Here is a 19,430-nt window from a genome sequence, read left to right as displayed (position 1 = left end):
TATCTCTGTATTGTGACAGTGATTTGTGCTTCTGCAATTTACTTTATTCTTATGAATTAGGGAGTTAGCAGACTCATTTTTTCCTATATATAGACTTGGCTAGTTGTGCTCTGTGTACTGAAAGCAGTGTGGTAACATATGAGCAAGGATGCTTTATCATGATGTAATTAGTGCACATGCCAGCCCTTCAGACCAGCAGCCAGCTGTGGCTCATTAGGATCTTGGCTGCAGCCTGCATTTCATTTATGAGCACTGTTCTCCCCTTCATACTGGATCAGCACATCCTCGTGAAAATAAACCTCAGTGGCATATCCAGGCATCACTCGTGGGGTTCTTGGACCAGCCATCAACACCAAACAAATGTCCTGGTATGGGTGCACAGACCCTGCCATCTCAGTGGTGTGAGGCTCAGAGACAGCCCCTGAAAAATAAGCTTTCCACTGATGCTCCTATCACAGTCACAGGGCTGTATCTCCCACAGTTATTTTCTTGTGAGGGAGTAGAATATTGATCCTTTCATCCTAATACTTTTTCTAAGCCAGTTCCTGCCCTGGTGGAGCTAGAAAAGCCTGTGTCCCACTCTTTGCCCACACCTGATAAGCTGCCTCCATGCAGGCAGCTGCAGAGAGACAAAGTGCAGTTCGCAATGATCCCCCACAGCCACCACCTTACAGCAGACCCCAGCGAAGGGTGGGGCAAGGGAAAGACCCTGGTTTGTGGCTTTCTAACCTGCCTGCTGGCTCTGTACAGGCTGTATGGGAACTGGAGGCCACATTATCTTAAACCCTGCCCTAAACTCTCTGGCAATCACTCAGCCACAGGAATAATTGCCGGCGATCCCAACCTGCAGAGCTGGGACAATGGCTTCCGTAGGCGAGAGTATGCAAAATGGCGCATCTTTAAAAACCACTCCGACTGCAGGACTGCCAGGTGCTTTCTGTGGGATCTGCGTGTGAGGGGATTTCCTGTGTGACTGTGGTTCTGTAACTGTGCTCTGAAGGTTCAAAGAGAATTTGATTTTTGCTGGAATTTCTCCGGCTGAGCTCAGTAATTGAGATGTTCCTTCGGCTGCAGTGGGGCACACTGTAGAGTATCATTAGGTTTATTCTTGTGTTGGAAATATAGGCAATTGAGCTGTTTAGGCAAACAGCCAGTGTAAACAAATATCAGCATATGCTGCAGATAAAGCCAGGCAATCAAGTTGCTTCCTTCTAGGGAAATAACAGAAGTATGTATGCAACTACCCCTATCCCTTTAATGGACTTTAAAAAATTATTCCCTCAAGCTACATATGGGCGACTTTGAATCCATTGCTAACATCTTTAGAGTGTGTTTGGTTTCCTGGTACAGGAAGTAATAACAGTAAAGCAAACAAACGCCTTAATTAAACCAACACGTGAGAAGAGGCAAGGGTAACGTCATAATATTACACTCAATGGCACTAGTAATATTAATGAAGCAATAGTTACTAATAAGTACTTCTAAGATGTGGCAAAAACTCGTACATAATCAGCCAGGTTTTCTACTAGAAAAAACACATTAAAAGGTAACACTGCAAAGTTCCCTGGGGTGTATAGGGCACAGAGTGCCAGATGTCTTAGTTGAATAGCATCTTGGTAAAGGGACAAGGACATAAAAGAAATTCCTGCTCCATGTGAGAAAGTGTAAAAGAAAAGGTGTGAGGGTTTTCCTCAGAAGTGAATTCCTGACTGCTACACATAGCTGTGTTGTGCTACTGCCTGTCCATAGTAGCATTGGCAGGGAACCAGGGGATGACATATTAATGTGGCTATGTTATACTGTATATTATACCTTAATATATACTGTGTGTATCGTGTCATACACACAGATTCTCTGACCTTGGTGCAAGGTGAGAAGTGCTTCTTTCTGACTCAGCACTTTCTCAATCATAAGCCATCCATCATTTTATGACCACATCTAAGAAACAGGCTGAAAAAAACGCAAGCAAAATGAGATGAAAATCAGGCTTATGGAAGGAAGAGACTGCCATGTCCTACATGACATTTGCCTGGGCCATGACCCAGGGCACCCTGGGCCCTGTACTGGGCTTGTTTCACAGGCTGGCTCTGCTGTTGCTTGCACTTGTTCCTACGCAAAAAACTGCAACATAAAACCACGTTTCTTTTCATGATGCTGTGTAGAGATATGCCACTTACTGTGCTTTTTTTCATAGCTGGTTGTCAGGAACTTAGGAAAATAGTGATTTGTGGGAACATAACCTAAAAATGTAGCAGCAGCATTGAGAATGAGGTCTTGACAGGAGGCTGCATGGTGGCTGGCACTTCCTCTCTCTCCCCGCACGCACGGGAATTTGTGGGACATCGCCTCCTTGGGCAGCGATAGCCACCGTTCCCTTACTGCTGCCCTCCGCCTGCCCCTGCCGGGTTACAAGGTTACAAGTCTGTTTTAGGCTGAAAACATCACAGACAAAACCTGAAGTTTTTACTGGCCGTGGTGCTTGCTTCACGGTGCAGCAAAAAAGGGTTTCAGCGAATTCAAACTCTTCCTCTGCTATGAAGCGAAGTAGACAATAATGTAAAAAAAAGTGAATCTTTCTAATGATATGGAGAATCTCTGCATGGTTTTTGAATCAGTGAGAAGCATAACGAACATGTTGGAGGAGAAGCTAGAGTTCGCTCTATTTCCACATTTTTTGGATACTGTTCTCTATTGCAATTAAGCTTTATGTGTCAAGCTGAAAGAATATTTAGTCTTATTGTTTTTATCTCTAATGGAAACTAGGCCTGGAGAACCATGTCAGTAAATAAAAATTACAGCACACTGTATTTACACATGTAGTCTGTATCTCTCCCATAGCAGTCTGAAAAGTTCAGCAATTTTTTTTTTTTTTGTTGGCCCTGCATGTTAAAAGATCAAAAAAATCTGATAAAATGCAGATGCAGGAAATTTTGTTTTAATCTAGACCAAATGAGCCACTAGCAGACAGTACATAACTATTTGGAAATGTATGATTTGTAAGCAGCTTTAGAGACAACATATACCAGGTTGCATTGTATGGCTGGCCATTTTCCTCTCACTAAATGATAGCGTTCTCAACTTGTCCTCTCTACTTAAATGGGGAATTATAGTGTGTACTTGTACTGTCTCAGTGACTGGTGCAGTGTTGGAGGAAAAAGGCCAGATCACTTGAGTTGCTTATTTCATTTTCTTCCTTCAATAGAAGTTTGCTCTGACTTTTTATCTCTTGAAATACTTTAAAAGAGTTTAGTTTTTACATAATATACTCGTCTTTAAAAAGACAATTGAAAAATACTAAAGAAAAAAAAAAAGTCAGAAGCAGGAAATCTTATTTCAAAATGTGAAATAAAAGCTTCAGGTTTTTTGTACACTCAGGTGGAGATGTTCCCCTTGCAGAAGTACTGTCAGCAAGAATATCACAATTCTGGGAAATGCCATGACTGTTGCCACTTTGATTTTTTTTTTTCCTAATACCAGATCAGTCAGGGTTTTGCTGCTGTTTTTTTTTTTACCTTAAAAGAAAGTTTAGGTCAAATTTTCAGAAGCAGCCTTTGCACACGGAGTTTTTCAAGCCCAGATATAGGTCAGAAATACTGTCACAGGAATTTACTCCTGGCATGTGTGTGTCCTTGTGTATATGTGAGTTGGTGGGAGCTGCATTATATGGTTAGTCATTGACTTCAGGGTTGTAATGCAAGGCTTTCATTTCTTCTGTGCTGAATAAATTGACTAGTAGCCCTACTCACAGCCTCCATTGGGCTAAATGAGAGCAAGATACTCCTCCAAAGCAGTGCTAGATCATTTCAAGCAGAGCAAACATTACAATGTATCTTTTCTGCTCCTTCACACCGATGACACAGAAATGCAAGAAGAATAATAGCTGTTAGAATACAATTTGGAAAAAAAAAGAAAGCCAAGAAAATAGATGTCATGTCCATATGAGCAAGTGCTAGGAGCTTTATTTTGGCCAGCAGGCAAAGAGCTTCCCACACCTGACATATAGATATGAAAGAAAAAGAAATGGAAAGGGGAAAGTCCTGATCCCATTTACACCATTCAGCTTCACTGGACTTGTTTTGATGTACATTGATAGAAACAAAAGCTGTGTGTCTCTCTGTGTAGATATGTCTTATATGCAAGACCAAATATGCCTGTTAGAGCCTTTGCTAGGCTGTAAGGTTTTTTAGATCAGAGTAGACGAAGAAATCCATGCCCTTAGATTTGAAGGTCCCCTAGCAGTGGATAACAAGGCACCCATAGCTGCAGAATACAGAATACATTTTTCAGTGGTTCCACACCCCCACTTCAAAATATACTTAAAGAGAGTTTAAAGTAATCGTCAGAATAGAAAGAGCTGCCAAAATGGACAAAGGTGGCCATGCTGTGACGTGACAAAACAGGCACTTATTTAGGCCACTGAAGACTGGGGTCGTTCACCAGTTTATTGCCATGTGTGTCGATCCCACAAGATGCGGAAACCTTGTGCTCATGTGGTACGCACGTATGACCCAGTACAAGGTCTTGTAGAAATGCTTGCTCTCTCTCAATTACAGGAAATATGGAACGATGCTGGGTATCTGGTGATATGCTCTAGTCATTTGGATTGGTGTCACCACTGTGAGGAACCAGCTAAAAAGCTCTTGGGGAGAGCGCAGCAAAACTGAGCTGGCTGGCAGTCCACCCTGGTACATAGGGGATGGGGACCCAATCTGCACCACTTCTGCCCTCCCACTGGGACTGCCAGTCTCCTCCCCATGAATACCTCTGTTACTAGCTGTTCCTTATCTATGCACCTGGTACCTGCCAAAAGCTTTGCACTCAAATCACTGTACTGCTGAGGCCTGGCAGAGCCTCGTATGCTGAGTGGGTGCACAGGGTGCACTGCCAGGCTGGTACATTTTCGTTCTTTCACCAGAAGCTCTGCTTTAATTTTGATTGACAATGAGATTAGTTCATTTCTTCCCTCAGAACAAACGAGCGTTTCTTCAGAAAGCCAGCACAGCAGTGCTATGTGTGCTGGCCGGCAGGAAGTGTCAAGCAGCAGGGCAAGTTCAGCTCTCTCGCAGGGCTGGAGTGCGTCATCCCCCGTGACGCATGCTTCCTCTGGAGCCCACTCCACCTCGGAGCATCCTTTCAGAAAGGCTGTGTGAACTCCACCAACACAGGCAGGAGGCTGCCAAAAAAAGCCACGAACCTCTCACTTTGGGACAGAAACAGCATCTGCTGAGTATTTTCTTGATTCTGAACACTGCAAGGTCTGCAGTTTTTCAACAACTGTTTTATTAGAGGAGGGGAAAAGCCTTCAAGTCTTTTGGGAAATCTCCGGACAACTATTTCCATTAATATTTTTTGAGGAAGGCTTGAACCCCTCATTGACTAGGATAACATTCCCATAGCGTGTTCCAACTTCTGCAAAAGCCATTAACACAGGCTTCTTTGAGCAACACAGTTCTATTGGCTAGAATGCAACATTTGCCATGCAGAATATCTAATTGGCTCCATATAACTTGAATGTGTCACAGAAGAATTGGAAGGGGACCGAAATCTTTTACCATGCTCTGCTTTACCTTTAGATATGAGATCAATGTGGCATTTGTTTAAAGATAGAAGGCTGCTTTCTTATCTCATATTTCTGCAAGTGCCTCAAATGCTATAGAGAAAGCAAAATTAAAATTCAAAAGAATGCATTGCATGTCTTGTATTCCCCACAGCAAAACAGCAAATGGACAATATGCAACCGGAGCTTAGTCACAGGCTTTCAAGTACACAGGGTGGTATACAGGCAGTAGGTGGGCTTTCAAGTACTGCAGCCAGGTTTTCCAGAATGAGCTGTAATTTGGTGTTAAAGATTCTCAGGGTATCACAGATACCTAAGAAAAATCATCCAGATGCAGAGGTATCCAAAATGAGGGGCCACTTTTGAAAAATCTGAATGTGCTTGGTCTATTTTTCAAGTTTATAATGGTATCAGAAGTGAAAAGGGAAAGGGATGATGGGGTCTCTCTGATCACCTCCACAACCTCACGTATTAGCAAGACAGGAAAAGCAGTAGAATAACACACAAGGGAGTTCTGGGACCATGTAAGCAACTGCTATTCTCGATGGGCCCAGTCAGAGGGAAGTGAACAAAAATATACGTGTTTCTATTTATAGACATGCTATGAATGCAGCAATTGTTAAGAACTTTCCCTTATGACAACAAATCATTGCCTTTGAAAATATTTTGTGTTACCTTAGATACATCAGTTGTTTCTGAAATTCAGTACAGATTTATTGGATTCCCAAGAGCCTCCACAAGAGGTAAGCCTGAGATAAACTTACTAAGGTGTTTTACAAAGAGCTTTGATCTAGAGTTCCTTCATAGCAGTGCCCCTCACCTGTGATTACCATGACTGCAGTGAACCTAATGCTGCAACACACAGTTTAACAGCAACAGTTGACAAAAAGTCATTACTTAGTTGACCCCATTAGAATCTACTCATTATATCTTTTATAATATCTTGGCTATTGAATGTATTACAGAGAGGCAGCACACCCTTCAGTTTCCAGATGATGGAATTTGCCTGCTATCTACATATGGAGGTATGGTATCTCAAAAGTAATTTTCAATGCTCTTAACACTGTTCTCATATTTGCTCTTAAGCTCCGCACACTGGTGCTGAATATGCTGTGGAAGACACACAGCCTGCCTATGTAACTTCATTCATTCCACTTGTATATACCTATAATCATGTATGTTTTACTTAAATCAATTAGTTTGATGAAACTCATTAAAAGGAAATTAAACTGTTGTTTACTAGCTTGCTTGCTTTTCTTTTCCAAACATGCTAATAAGAAGGAGACAAATTTAGATCACATACAGTTTTCAAAGAGGTTTCCAGGCCAGATTTGAGAGCAACAGAAAATAAAAATATGAACAATAATGGAATAAATTGTATTCATTTTGCTTGTTTCTTAATGAGAAGATCTGATTCAGTCTGGGTTTCACATGTATAAATCCAGAAAAGTTTTATTAAAGTGAAAATACCAGAATAATTTTATTGTTCTTTCATCAGTTATGCTTTCCAGTTGAACTGTTTCCTTTGCACATTATCAGTAGGTGCTTGCTTTGCACAAGTGGTTAGGATAATGTCTGGAGGTGCTCTTAAAGGCCACATTTGGCTCTTGGAGAAATTCATTTAGCTCATTAACATCAGTGTGTTGAAATCTGTGAAACAATGAACTGGATATTCTGTATTCTCCAGCAGTCTGCAAACAGATTGCATTTCCATAAAGAAATTATACATGGTGATTAAGCCTTCCACAAGTTATACTTTCAGGAGCAGTAATTTCTCAATTTCAGAGTAATGTAATGTATGATCAGCACTGTACTCACTTCACACAGCCCTGCTTCTTTCTATTGCCCATCTCTGGTTAGTTTCTGGCTATGACTGCCAACAGCATATGACCCATGCCTCCCAACATTACCATGGAGTTTACGCTTGTGAAATCTCTTCTACTCTCTTGGGACAGGGAGGTGCAGGCACTGAACCACAAAATCTTCCAGGATTATTTCATGGAGCATTCCCCTGAAAGGCTGTAATTCCCTAAAACTGCCAGTCTGTGTGAAAAATTGGGGTCTGTTCAAATATATCCTGATTAGTCAGTCTCAGTTTTAACTAAATCCTTCTGTCTCTGCTCTGAACTGTTTCTCTCACAGGTGGTATTGGCTTTTTGCTCTCCTAAACTTTTATGAACTAGCTTGGTAGGTGCTGCAATAGGCACGAGTGGACATAAGACCAGTGGACACAAGAGGACACAAGACCACCTGAGTATAAGAGCAACTTGCCAAGAAAGGAACAGGTAGAAGGTGAAGCTGTGGCTCAGTTACCCCCAGGAATACAACCAAGAGCAGTAATTTGCCCTGTGAGCCATCACTGTTGAGCAATAAGGGAGATTTTGGGAACTGGTCACACTGGTGCTTTCCCTGCCCTTTCTCCACAGCCACTGGAGAGAGAGGCAGAGCACCAAACTTCAGTGCCTAAGTCCTCCTTGCCTTCTGGGATGACCTTTCTCTGTGTATTAGGCTCTGAATTAAATGGAGACATGGGCAAAAAAAGGTAATGTTTGCATCACATTGTTACACACATGGAGGAAGCAAATTAGAAGGAAGAGATGACAAAACAGGGTGTGACAGGGCTCTGGCTGGGACTTCCAGGTGTGCTGTCTAAAAGGCAAGATCAGATCTTTAAAAATTAAATATGAACAATAACAGTTTAGATACGAGTGATCAGGGAGACAAAATGGACTACAGGTCCAGCAATATGAATATTATGTGAACATAACAGCCAGAATGAGTGAGAGGAAGCAAGGTCTCAGAAAAATATCAGGAGTTCTATCTAATTCATGCTAAATGCATCTGATAGCTGGGTATTAAGGAAAATGTGTCGGACAGAGGGAAAAAAAATGGAGGGATGATGTCAAAGGCTATGAATGAGGGGAAAAGGGAAGACCTGTAAGTCACTGATAGACACTTACTAGTCAATCATATAAGCACACTAATCAATTCAGAGAAAGAAGGAAGGGGAAAGGCATGGATGTTAATGGAGAAAAACATTAAAGGACAGTCCTGACAGTCCAAAGGGGGTTGGAACTAAATGATCTTTAAGGTCCCTTCCAACCCAAACCATTCTATGATTCTACGAACACAGAAGTAGGGATACTTTATAGTTTACAGCAGAATTAATAAGAGCCAAAAGAAGACATGTGCTCTGAGTGAAAACTGTGTTGGAAGATCCCAGCACTCCCCATCACATCCACTTAGGCAGATCATATTATAAAGTCCACAAAAAATCCACACGTCTTCCTGCATCATTTCTCTTGTACCATTTCCCAAAAATACTGAAAGTTTTGTTTGCTGGCAGCCCTATATTGTTTGGTAGAAGTGGATTTTTTTCAACATACTCGCTTGATGTTTGCTGGTATCAATGGCAAAACACTTATCAATAGAGCGGGGATAGTTCTGTCAACATGGAGCAGTGTTGCAAGTCCCAGCTCATACATGTCTATCTCATTATCACAGAAACACTGAAATGAATTACATTAATGGATTTTTCAAATCAATCTGGCATGAAGAATATAAAGCAATGAAACCCTACTGTCCTAGCTAGACTAACAGAACCATAAAGACCTTGGAGTGAGCTTTTCAGGGACAGATGATAAATTGATGTGGCTAGTGGGTCCCTGTTCCCTCCTAATACAGACCCATGGTCTCTAAAAGAACAACTCAAAGCCTGTAGAAATCAAGATGAGTCTTTCTGCTGGCTTCAACTCAGGCCTTGGTTTCATTGATATAAATGCAGCAGCTGGAAAGCATAGGAAACTCCTGTAAATTTTCAAGATTTGCAAGCTAGCTCACAAGAAAGCCAGGTGATTTATATTTTACACTGCAATACTCTGTGCTGATTTGTACATATGAAACAGTCAAGGCTGCGTGTGTGTCTTTGCTTATCAGGGAAATAACTAAAAATCAGCTGCAGCATTTTGCTGAACTCCGTTACCAAAGAGTTTGTTCTTTCATTTCTCAGCATGTCCTGCCTTCATGGGAAGAGGTTATTCTAAACAGGAAAGTATTCTTTCTCATGTAATTATGGTGACAGTGAAGTATGTTTGTTTAGTTTTGTTTGCTTCTGAAAGCTCTAATATTAATATTCTAAATATTTCTACTTCTTCCAGTCTTTCCTAAGGTGTTAGTAAAACATTCGTTCTGAAGTCACAAATCATATATGTCAGCTGGTACTTAAGGCTTGACAAATTAGCTTCCAGCTCACACCATACAAGAAACTGTATGTTCCAGTTCCCAACAATCAGAAATAAGCTGTGCAGTTATTAAAGGACAAAATGCCCTCTGCCTCTTAGGAGGCTCTTCTCTTCATCATAATGATGAGCACTGAGGTCTATTGTTTGCTGGGAAAATCGGTGTTCCTCACACAGTATATATCTTGCAGTGCTTACAGTGCCACCTTCACACAAAAATGAAATATTGTCTCATTGAATCAACAGGAATTTAAATATTGTACCTTTGTTATGTTGATCTCTATTTCAGTGGTGTGATGCATTTCCCATAGAAAGTTTCAGTATTGGCCTTTAATTGGCCTTAATGGCCTTTGATACAGACAGATTCCGGAAAGACAGAGTAATGAGAAGTAGGCAGCCTTCATAACCTCCATGCACAATACCAACCAGCAACAGGTAGACTGAAGTCGTTTAGACAGTAAGTGTATTTTTGTGCTGAAATGTCCCCAGAATACTTGCAAGAACTTACTGTCTTGAGAAGCTCTTACCAGGCAGAGTCACTGTAAGAAACTGATGTCAAAGTATGGAGTCTTTCTTCAGCTCGATTGAAATTTGTCTGAAACATCTGTGAACTTACTGGTCCTTCTCACAACTCTTCCTGCACTGACCTTCTCTGATGTTCTCCAAACTCCCAGATGCTTTCTCTAACTCTGCCTTAAGCCACCATATCAGCTCCATCACTGATTCTTAGTGCTCATTCCTTTTCCTGAACATTTATACTGCAAACCTTTCCACATAGCCCTTCTGCCAAAACCTTTCCTTCCTTTCATTATCTGAAGCACTTCAGGATGCCTTCAGACTCTGGTGCTGTAAGGATAATTTTGCAGAATACAGAATCATCATTTCACCTCAAGCTCATTGCTCCAGAAGACTTAATAAGGAAGCAAAATGAAGTACAGATTAAATGTTGATTTTTGGTTAATAGAGTCACAATGGTGAGATACTGAATGAACAGCACTGTAAAAGTAAAACTGGATCTTAAATTCCAGGATATTAAACATTTCCAAAATATTTAGGCAAGATGCTTCCAGTCCATTTGAGAACTGACAACTGGTGACTGAAAAAAGATAGATTTTTATTAGAAAATAGGACATTCAGTCTCTTTTCTCTGAGTGTGAAATAATTATATTTCACCTGATATACAACTATATCTTATAACAAGCCTGCTGAAATTAAATAATCACCCTTTCATGAAACAGAAGACTGAAACTCAGGCCCATGGTTGTCCTGTGACTCTCAGACTCTTGCATTTATGCTGATAATGTGGCACTTGGAAGTTAACTGTTCAAAAGTTTTGGAGAAGATGCATAGACAATAAATACATGACAGAAAATCTAGTCCAGCTGTCAGATTTCAAGAAGGATACATAGTATTCCCAATGAATAAGTCAGTTAGCACTGTTTTAAACTTTTAATTTTTTTTTTTCCAATGATTGCACAAATCTCCCAAGAATAAGATCATTTCTTGGACTTCCAGGATGAGTATAAATTTATGCTTAAATTTATGTTATGTAGCATAAATCTATATTAATGCAGGGATTCTGATAGATAATTAGCAGCAGTTCTTTAATTTTACTTTATATTTGCATGTTTGAATCTAACATATTTCAGTGATAGCTAGCATTACAGAATCTACAGTCTTAATCACTGTTGAAAAAGCAACCTACTAGTCACTGGATGTTAAACATTCCTTCTCCCAAGTTACAATGTCTTTTAAATTCTGCTTAATACCAGAGACATACTCATTAGCTTCAGCTGTAAATCTTCGAAAAATCTACAAAAGCTTCTGATTCAGTTCTTGATGAAGGTAGCAAACATCCCAGAAGCAACAGAAGTGACAGCTGACTTTGGGTTAAAAGACTGTTTAGATAGAAGGGATGCCATCTTGCATCTAAGTCTTTGAGGCACAGCAATATGATTCATTTAGAAAAAATCTGAATTGGAAAAAATAGGCAGGTCAGTCCTATGATACGGCAGATTGCAGCTTGCCATGTCCATCTCCTTTATTGCCGAGTTCCAAAAGCATTCAGTAGTTCCCCACTCGGCTGCCTCAACTGTTTTTGAAAACACAGAAGTTACATCTGCAAATCATTGCTTTTCCTTAGACTTTAGAAAAATGTGAAAGTCCACCTAGCCACTCTTACCAGCAAGTGATGTGCAGGACTTGTGTTTTAAGTGCTCTTTTCTACAAACATCCAAGCTATGCTGTGAACATGAGGCAGAGACAGCCATTTAGAAGGATAAAAATCCTCCCTACATGAAAAAAATGTGCTAAAAGACTGTGGAGTCACTTCTCTAGTTGATGAGCTATGGCGAAAACTCCTCTGACACTGCACCTCAATATCTGTCGATAGTGGCTTGCAAAGTGGAGACATCCTGACTGCCTTGGTCATCTGTCTGTCCCCCGGGCACTGTGAAGGGAGTCTGGTGAACGGCAGCTTTGGTGGTACTGAGGCTGCTTTTATTCTGTACCCATCCTTCAGTGCAAACAGTCTCAGCTAATACAGCCACCCTTGTAAAGCTGTTAACGTCACTAGATAGGGAGATGTTGCACTGTACATCTTTCATCATCAGTGAAGTTCAGAAGCCCCTACTGACTCCTTCTAGTCAATGGAGGAAGATAAGCTCTACTGTAGGAAAAATCAGACTCTGTTGCTCGAGTGCTCTGAATTGTACCTCTCTTCCCCCAGGGAACTTAGCAGCCATGGTCTTGCAGTTCTTCTCACACACACCCTGCCCAAGCATTTTTCTCATAAACCTACGGCAATTGTATCAACCAGTTCTCAGTGCTTCAGATTTTGTTGGGCCAGTTCTTCAGCCCAGGATCCTTCTCTTTGGGGGCTCTGCTGTTCCTCTGCTTGTGCTTGGCTCTTTGACTTGCTGGAGTTTTCTCTCCATAATCCTGGGAAACTACAGGAACTATTTTTACATTTACCAAATACCTCACAGACAGCTTCCAGGCACCCGAGCTTCTGCCTTGTTTTCAAAATTTGTAAATCTCTACTTTCTCAGGAAAAAATATAGGGTGATAGTTGCTGCAAACAAAAGCTGTCACTTTTCCAAAGTCAGATTAAACACCATGTCTGAATTTCAATTACATCTTTTGTATAAAAAATAAAAAAAGTCAGCCAACTAGGCTTCTCAAAACATTTCATTTTGTTTAATGCAATTGGATGTCTTCTTTTAAAGTTAGGCTGTGATTAGGAGTTATGCATGGGCAAGTAGAGTAAGGATTCTGGCTGCCCAGAGCAGCATGGGCTACTCAGATTTTGGATCTATGTGCATGTAAGTGACCAGGTCTAATCATTGGCTTCTTCTTGCATAGGGGCATAGAGAACAAATAGGGAACAAGAGGTGCCCTTTTCTAAAGGTTTAATGTTGAGAAAGGCATAAGAACTACAATCAAAAAGAGCTGTAAAATGTTCTTTTCAGACACTATTCCTGCAAACAAAGCATACCTTCAATGCACTTGGAAAGAGGCAATAGCAAGCACGCATACAATATTGAAAATGATGCTCTGACAAAAGCATATCAAAATACAGAGACAACTGGGAGATTCCCTTTCCTTACCTACCTTTTCTGTAGCCTCTCTTCAAACAACCATATTTCTTTAGGAAAATGGTAAAAAGGGAGCTTATGTCACCTCTTTTACAGAAGGAATATTTCCAGTTCTTCAGAGAAATCAGAGAGAAGATACAGATAGAAACATGGACAGTTTAAACGTTGCAAGAACAGACTTTCAAAAAGAGCTGTTGGGATTAAAGTTGTGTCAGAATCAATTCTGTTGGTTAATCCTCACAAAACTCATGGAAATCAGTGAGTGTTTTCCTGAAGACTTCAGGACAGTCATTGGCAAATTGTATTTTTAAAGTTCAAATCATTGCAGCAGATAATCAGACTGACCACTACCAACAGCAACTGTTAGAAAGACTGATTGAATTTTGTGCTTATCTGGGTATTTCTCAAGATGATGTTGTGCATCTGTGTGTCCCTATAAATTTTTGCCCAGAAATTATGCTTACATAGTGCACTTCACCATAGATACCTATACCTGAGATCTGCTAATGCATTTGGAAATGTTACAGACACAAATTCAACAGTGAATCTCTACAAGGTGGAAAAAAAGCCCTGAGAAGCTAGGCTCTTTCATGTACATTTTAGTAGCTCATCTCACCATTGCCCTATCACTCAGCATTCATTGATAACCATTATGATGGTAACCATATGTCCTTTGGCTTTAAACCAGCATTTAAGGAAATCTTCAGGAATCTTTATTGAAGAAGCTGTCTCTCTAGGCAGATGAAATTTGTTTTTCCGAAGAATGTGATAAATCTGATAAAAACCTCACCATAAGAAGTTTCAGAGGTTTGAAATAGCAGATGGCCAAAAATGATTTGTTACTGACTAAATGCATCTATGAATTCTAAGATATGTATAAAATCACATGGCCCTTTGGTTAAAGTTACAAATATAACCGATGATCTTATTTCACTGCCCGAGCAGCATGTAATGTCTACTGAACATCAGGTGTTGAAACATACAGAGACATGGCTAAAGGCAGTAAAGATATAAACAATCCTCAAACTTTTGTGCTATCATTTAACTATTTTGATTCCATCTGACATCCCAAAAATGTCTGATTGGACACCACATGTAAACCTGCCTCCCAGGTAAGTGTCAACTGTGGGAAGAGATCACAGTACAAATTGTCAACACTGGGAAGAAGTAAAGCAGGGACTTATGAAGGAAAAAATAATAGGAATCAAGGGCTTGAGAAGAAAAGACACGGCTTGGACCTTGAGAAGGATAAACAAGAAACAGGTTGAGCAGGGAAAGAGCCATAACAAAAGGTTATGGAACAGAAGGTATGGAACAAAAGGTATGGAACAGAGGTTTAAAGACCAGGCACTGCCTTCTGTAGCACCGCATTTCTAGCGAGGAGAAATCTAGGGCAAAGCATCTATTCTGTTTGCATCTGCTTTCATCCCATTTTGTTTCTTTGCTGCTGTTGCTGGGGAGGGGATAAGGGAACAGGGTTTTGTTGCTGTAAGTATTTCTGTTTGATTTGGTTTGATTTTACTTTTTTTTTTTTTTTTTTTTGGCTTGGGTTCTTTTCTGCACTCTTGTTTTCTAGCTGCCCTTTCTCTTTTCCCCCATCAGCAGGAGAGTGCTTGTTTCTCAGGGATCAAACATCTCCTTATTCACTTTTGCTGGCTGTGCTGTATGTCTTACTAAGACAGAAAAGATGATTTAGCCCACAGGCTTGCGCATGTGAGTGACTACACTGAAAGTGCTGTACCAAGGTAGTTAGTGGTTGCCTTCAGGGTAACAGGTCCCTCAAAATATTTGGCTGGTTTTGACTCCGTGAAGGAAGACTAAGATGTGAGGTAGATCACACCACTATCTCCATACATGTAATGACCTCATTTGCATTGAATAGCGGGAACTGAGACAAGCCCGGGAAGATCTGGGCAAAATCCGACAGCCTGTTTTGATGTTTCAGCCTTGCCTGCACAAGTTCTTGCTGGTTAATGTTTCTCGTATCGCCTGTGATGTGGTATGGGCCACAGACATAAAAATTAAAAGAAGCTTACTTTTTTTTTCACACTGTATTTTGGTGCCATATGCTACATTGGTCCCCAGGGCCAGCTTATTCAGGGCAGTGGCAGTTAAAAACAAACTGTTTGTGGACTGGTGAACAGCACCTATGAGAAAATACTAAAATCAGACCACAAAAAACCACCCATGTTCACTTCAAAGAAATATGGCCTCAATTTAAAATAAAACAAAGAACTACTTGTGATCCAGGATAGTTTTACAGAAGTGAATAAATGCTTTTCTACCCTTTGTAGCTCCACACAGGAGGTAATTAACGTGAGCAAGCAATGCCCAACACATGAATCACCCCTCCATCCATATCTCTAAAGCTCTTTCAGAGCCTTGATCTGATCAAAATCAACACCATGGCTACGCAGAACACAAGAGCAATGTAACCTTGACCCATGCCTGGATTTTTTTGAGTGCTTTTCTGGCTAGTGTCTGTTCTCAGAAGGAGGTTTTTAGGAGGGATAACCCAGCAATATTTATTTTTATTGAGCTCCATGGTTTTTCGCTCCAACTGAAAAATATGAACGCCCACATACATTTTCATTCACGGAAATTGTGTGGAACTGCTTCCTGCTTCTCATTATCTTACAGCTCCCTGTGTCTTCATTTGTTACCACTAGTATTAAATCTATGAGTATTCATAGAATCATAGAAACATAGAATCATAGAATCGTCAAGGTTGGAAAAGATCCTTAAGATCATCCAGTCCAACTGTTAACCTAGCACTGCCAAGTCCATCTATACCTCAAGCACCACATCTATCCGTTCTTTAAATACCTCCAGGGATGGAGACTCAGCCACTTCCCTGGGCAGCCTGTTCCAATGCTTGACCATCCTTTCAGTGAAGAAGTTTTTCCTAATGTCTAACCTAAACCTCCCCTGGTGCAGCTTGAGGCCGTTTCCTCTCATCCTATCACTCGTTACTAGGGAGAAGAGACTGACCCCACCTCGCTACAACCTCCTTTCAGGTAGTTGTAGAGAGCAATAAGGTCTCCCCTCAGCCTCCTCTTCTCCAGGCTAAACAACCCCAGTTCCCTAAACAACGAGCTAGAAAAATCACAGATGCACAGGGAGTAGGAGAGAAGTTTCTCACAGACATCTAATAGTTGAAATGTAAATCTGCCTCCCGCTGAGATGTAAATTCAAACCCAAGTGCAGCCAATATCCTGGAAGGCATTTGGAGTCGAAGCCACTGCTGTTAATCTTATTATTTTGCCTCCTCTTTGCTGGACTGGCAGTGTCAGCACCACAACTGTGTAAGTGTCAAGCACAGGAAGGAATAATTGAGTTTTTCAGTTTGGCTTCATTTTTGAAGTCTCATATGAATATAGATTCATGAGGAAAGACCAGAGATTTACATAGCTCAAAATACATTTTGAGATTCAATATTTATAAAGACTTAATATTTATAGCATGAGACTAAAGGGAGATAACCGAAGTAGAGGCTGAGGTGTGAACAATATGAGATATTATTTAGCCTGAGTTATTAAAACGGTATAGAATATATTAAATGTTGAAGGCAAGCTGGAGAAAGTCTGGAGAAAACAGTGGGATTGATAAGAAATTAAGAAACATATCCTGTGAGGAAAGGTTAAGGCGAAAAAATTTTTATTTCATCTAGAAGACACGGGGACATGATAACAGTTGTCTGATACTTAAAGGTTTGTCGTTAAGAGTCTGGCAACCTACTGTCCTCTTGTGATGGTGGGAGAAGACAAGAAGTAAATTTGAACTGTTATAGTAGAGATTTATAATAGATGTTATAATTTTTTTTTGGTGTCAGGATGGTAGAACATGGGAATGAGCTAACTAGTTCAGCAGAGAAACCTGGGCATATTTAGGGCACAATTAATGTAATCTGGTTTTAAACAACTGCTTTAGTATAAGATGAATAAATGCTCTGGAAATACCCTTTTCTCCTCGCGGGCCCTGAAGAAAGCCTGGAGTGACTAACTCCAATGTAGTCACCCTCATTCCATCAGATGAATCCCCATCCCAGATGTCCAGTTTGGTTAGATAGTCCCAGAGCACAGGGGCCATCTTGGCACTCTGACAAAATATAAGGATGTTATTTTTTTCCTGACGTTTTGTCAGGACACCAGATTTTCCCTGTCTCTTCCTGTCAAGCTGCAGCCCTGAGAACAAAATCATTCCCAGCACCGTAGCAAGGGAGATGTCAGGACCTCTCACATCCCAGTTCTTGACCCAGCCACACAGCCTGCTGCAGGATGGGGGCGTTTCCACCTACCTTACACCCCTTTAAAAAAACACCATTGAGTATTTTTAAGAGGTGATCACAGAATCGTGACTTGTGGTCAGTCTAGGTATGATTCATCCTGCTTATGTGCTGGGACTCCAACTAAACTCATCAACTGAGATCCATTTTTTCTCTAGTCATACAGTTACTAAGAGGAATTTGATGGAAAAGACAACGGAATACTGAGTAGCTAAAACCACAAAAATGTTACTAATAGTAAGACTGGGGTAGAAAATTATCTCAACAGTAGGGGAGGAACATCAATGAATCCCTTAAAAATGGAATACACGTTGGAATACAGACTGTGAGTAATGTTCCCAAGAGGACTTGAGGGCCTGGACCAGAAGTAATCTAACAGGTCTTTTTGATCATTAACATCTACAAGTTTCAGACTACACTGACACAAGTACATTTCCCTCACAGATCAGAAAAAGAAAAAAGACCCTTTTTAAAACAAAGGTATTCAGCTGAGTAAAATTCCTGGAGGTAGCTATCCACATCTGATAGCAAGAGGGTGTTACCATCTATTCAGTAATTAATATGACAAATTCTCATTGTCTGTGTTGCTGCGATATTACAGGTTGAATACTCTGAAGCACCTGCAGATAAAGTCCTCCCATCTACAAGCTTTTTGTTTAAAGTAGTTTATCTCTACGTATCAAAAGCTGTTCTCCAAACCTAGTTTCAAGACACACTATTTTTTTCAGTTTTTCTGAGCTCCTGGTGGAAACTGAATTGTTATTGTCCTACATCTTTCCAGGATATGGCCAAGCACTTGAAGACCTGCTGTCTAAATCAGTGCAAGTCAAGGCGGGCTCTGACCAGAGTGCAGGAAACCCAGGTTAAAAAGTTACTTCTTCTACTTCTTCCCCCTCATTCACTGCCTGTTCTCCAGAGACTACTCCTTACATGGCTAAGAGCATGTGCAGTTGCTTTCCAAACTGATTTTGTCAAATGACGCTCATCAATATAGGTTCTCTAAGAGGAAGATAGAGCCATGAGTGTTTACCGGGGGCGCTGGAGGTGGTAGCCTTTTAACGCTGCTTAGTCAAAGGCAGAAAAACACAGTTAATCCAGTATAACCAAGTGCATATTTATAGACTGAGCATGGAGGTAATGGGACTGAGCAGAAACATGGAAGGTAAGTCAGCATCCTTTTCCTCCTTACGGGACTGCACATGCTACACCTGCATGCTGCCAGGACCTGCCTCCTGAGCCTCACAGTCACTCTGGGGAAAGCTGTCTCCAGATGTAGGGAAGTTTTGCTTGAACAAGGGTGTTGGGATGAGGTCTGCCAGAGATGGTGCTGTTGGTTGGTGCGGCCTTTTCTCAGAGACAGAGTGATGGCAAGCCTTTCTGGAAGCTGTGGATTTGCATTTGGGGGTATTTCTGACCATTCACACTGACACCAACAACTTTCACTCATTAATGAATGTTTCATTCCTCTCACTTCCTAACTGGTGTGCTGGGCAGATCTGGAGAGCTCCCCAAAATCCTGCCAGCTTCAGGAGATACTGAGATATGTTCCTCATACAGTTGGAGTAACAAAATGTAATATTACTTTTAATTGTTTTTCCAGAAATGCTCCCATGTTCTCCTCATGAGAGTTTATGGACTAGTGGCTCAAAGGAGCCGTGCTCCCTTGTTATTTGGAGATCTCAGTGGAGAGATGCACATGTCCTGAGACGAGTATGAGCTTAAGTGGCTTGGTGGATGAAAGCCAGTTTGCTCAG

Source organism: Nipponia nippon, unplaced genomic scaffold, assembly GCF_047370975.1.
Source record: "Nipponia nippon isolate SJK-2023a ecotype South Korea unplaced genomic scaffold, ASM4737097v1 scaffold_8, whole genome shotgun sequence".
NCBI lineage: Eukaryota > Metazoa > Chordata > Aves > Pelecaniformes > Threskiornithidae > Nipponia > Nipponia nippon.
Note: the sequence above shows the minus strand (reverse complement) of the source record.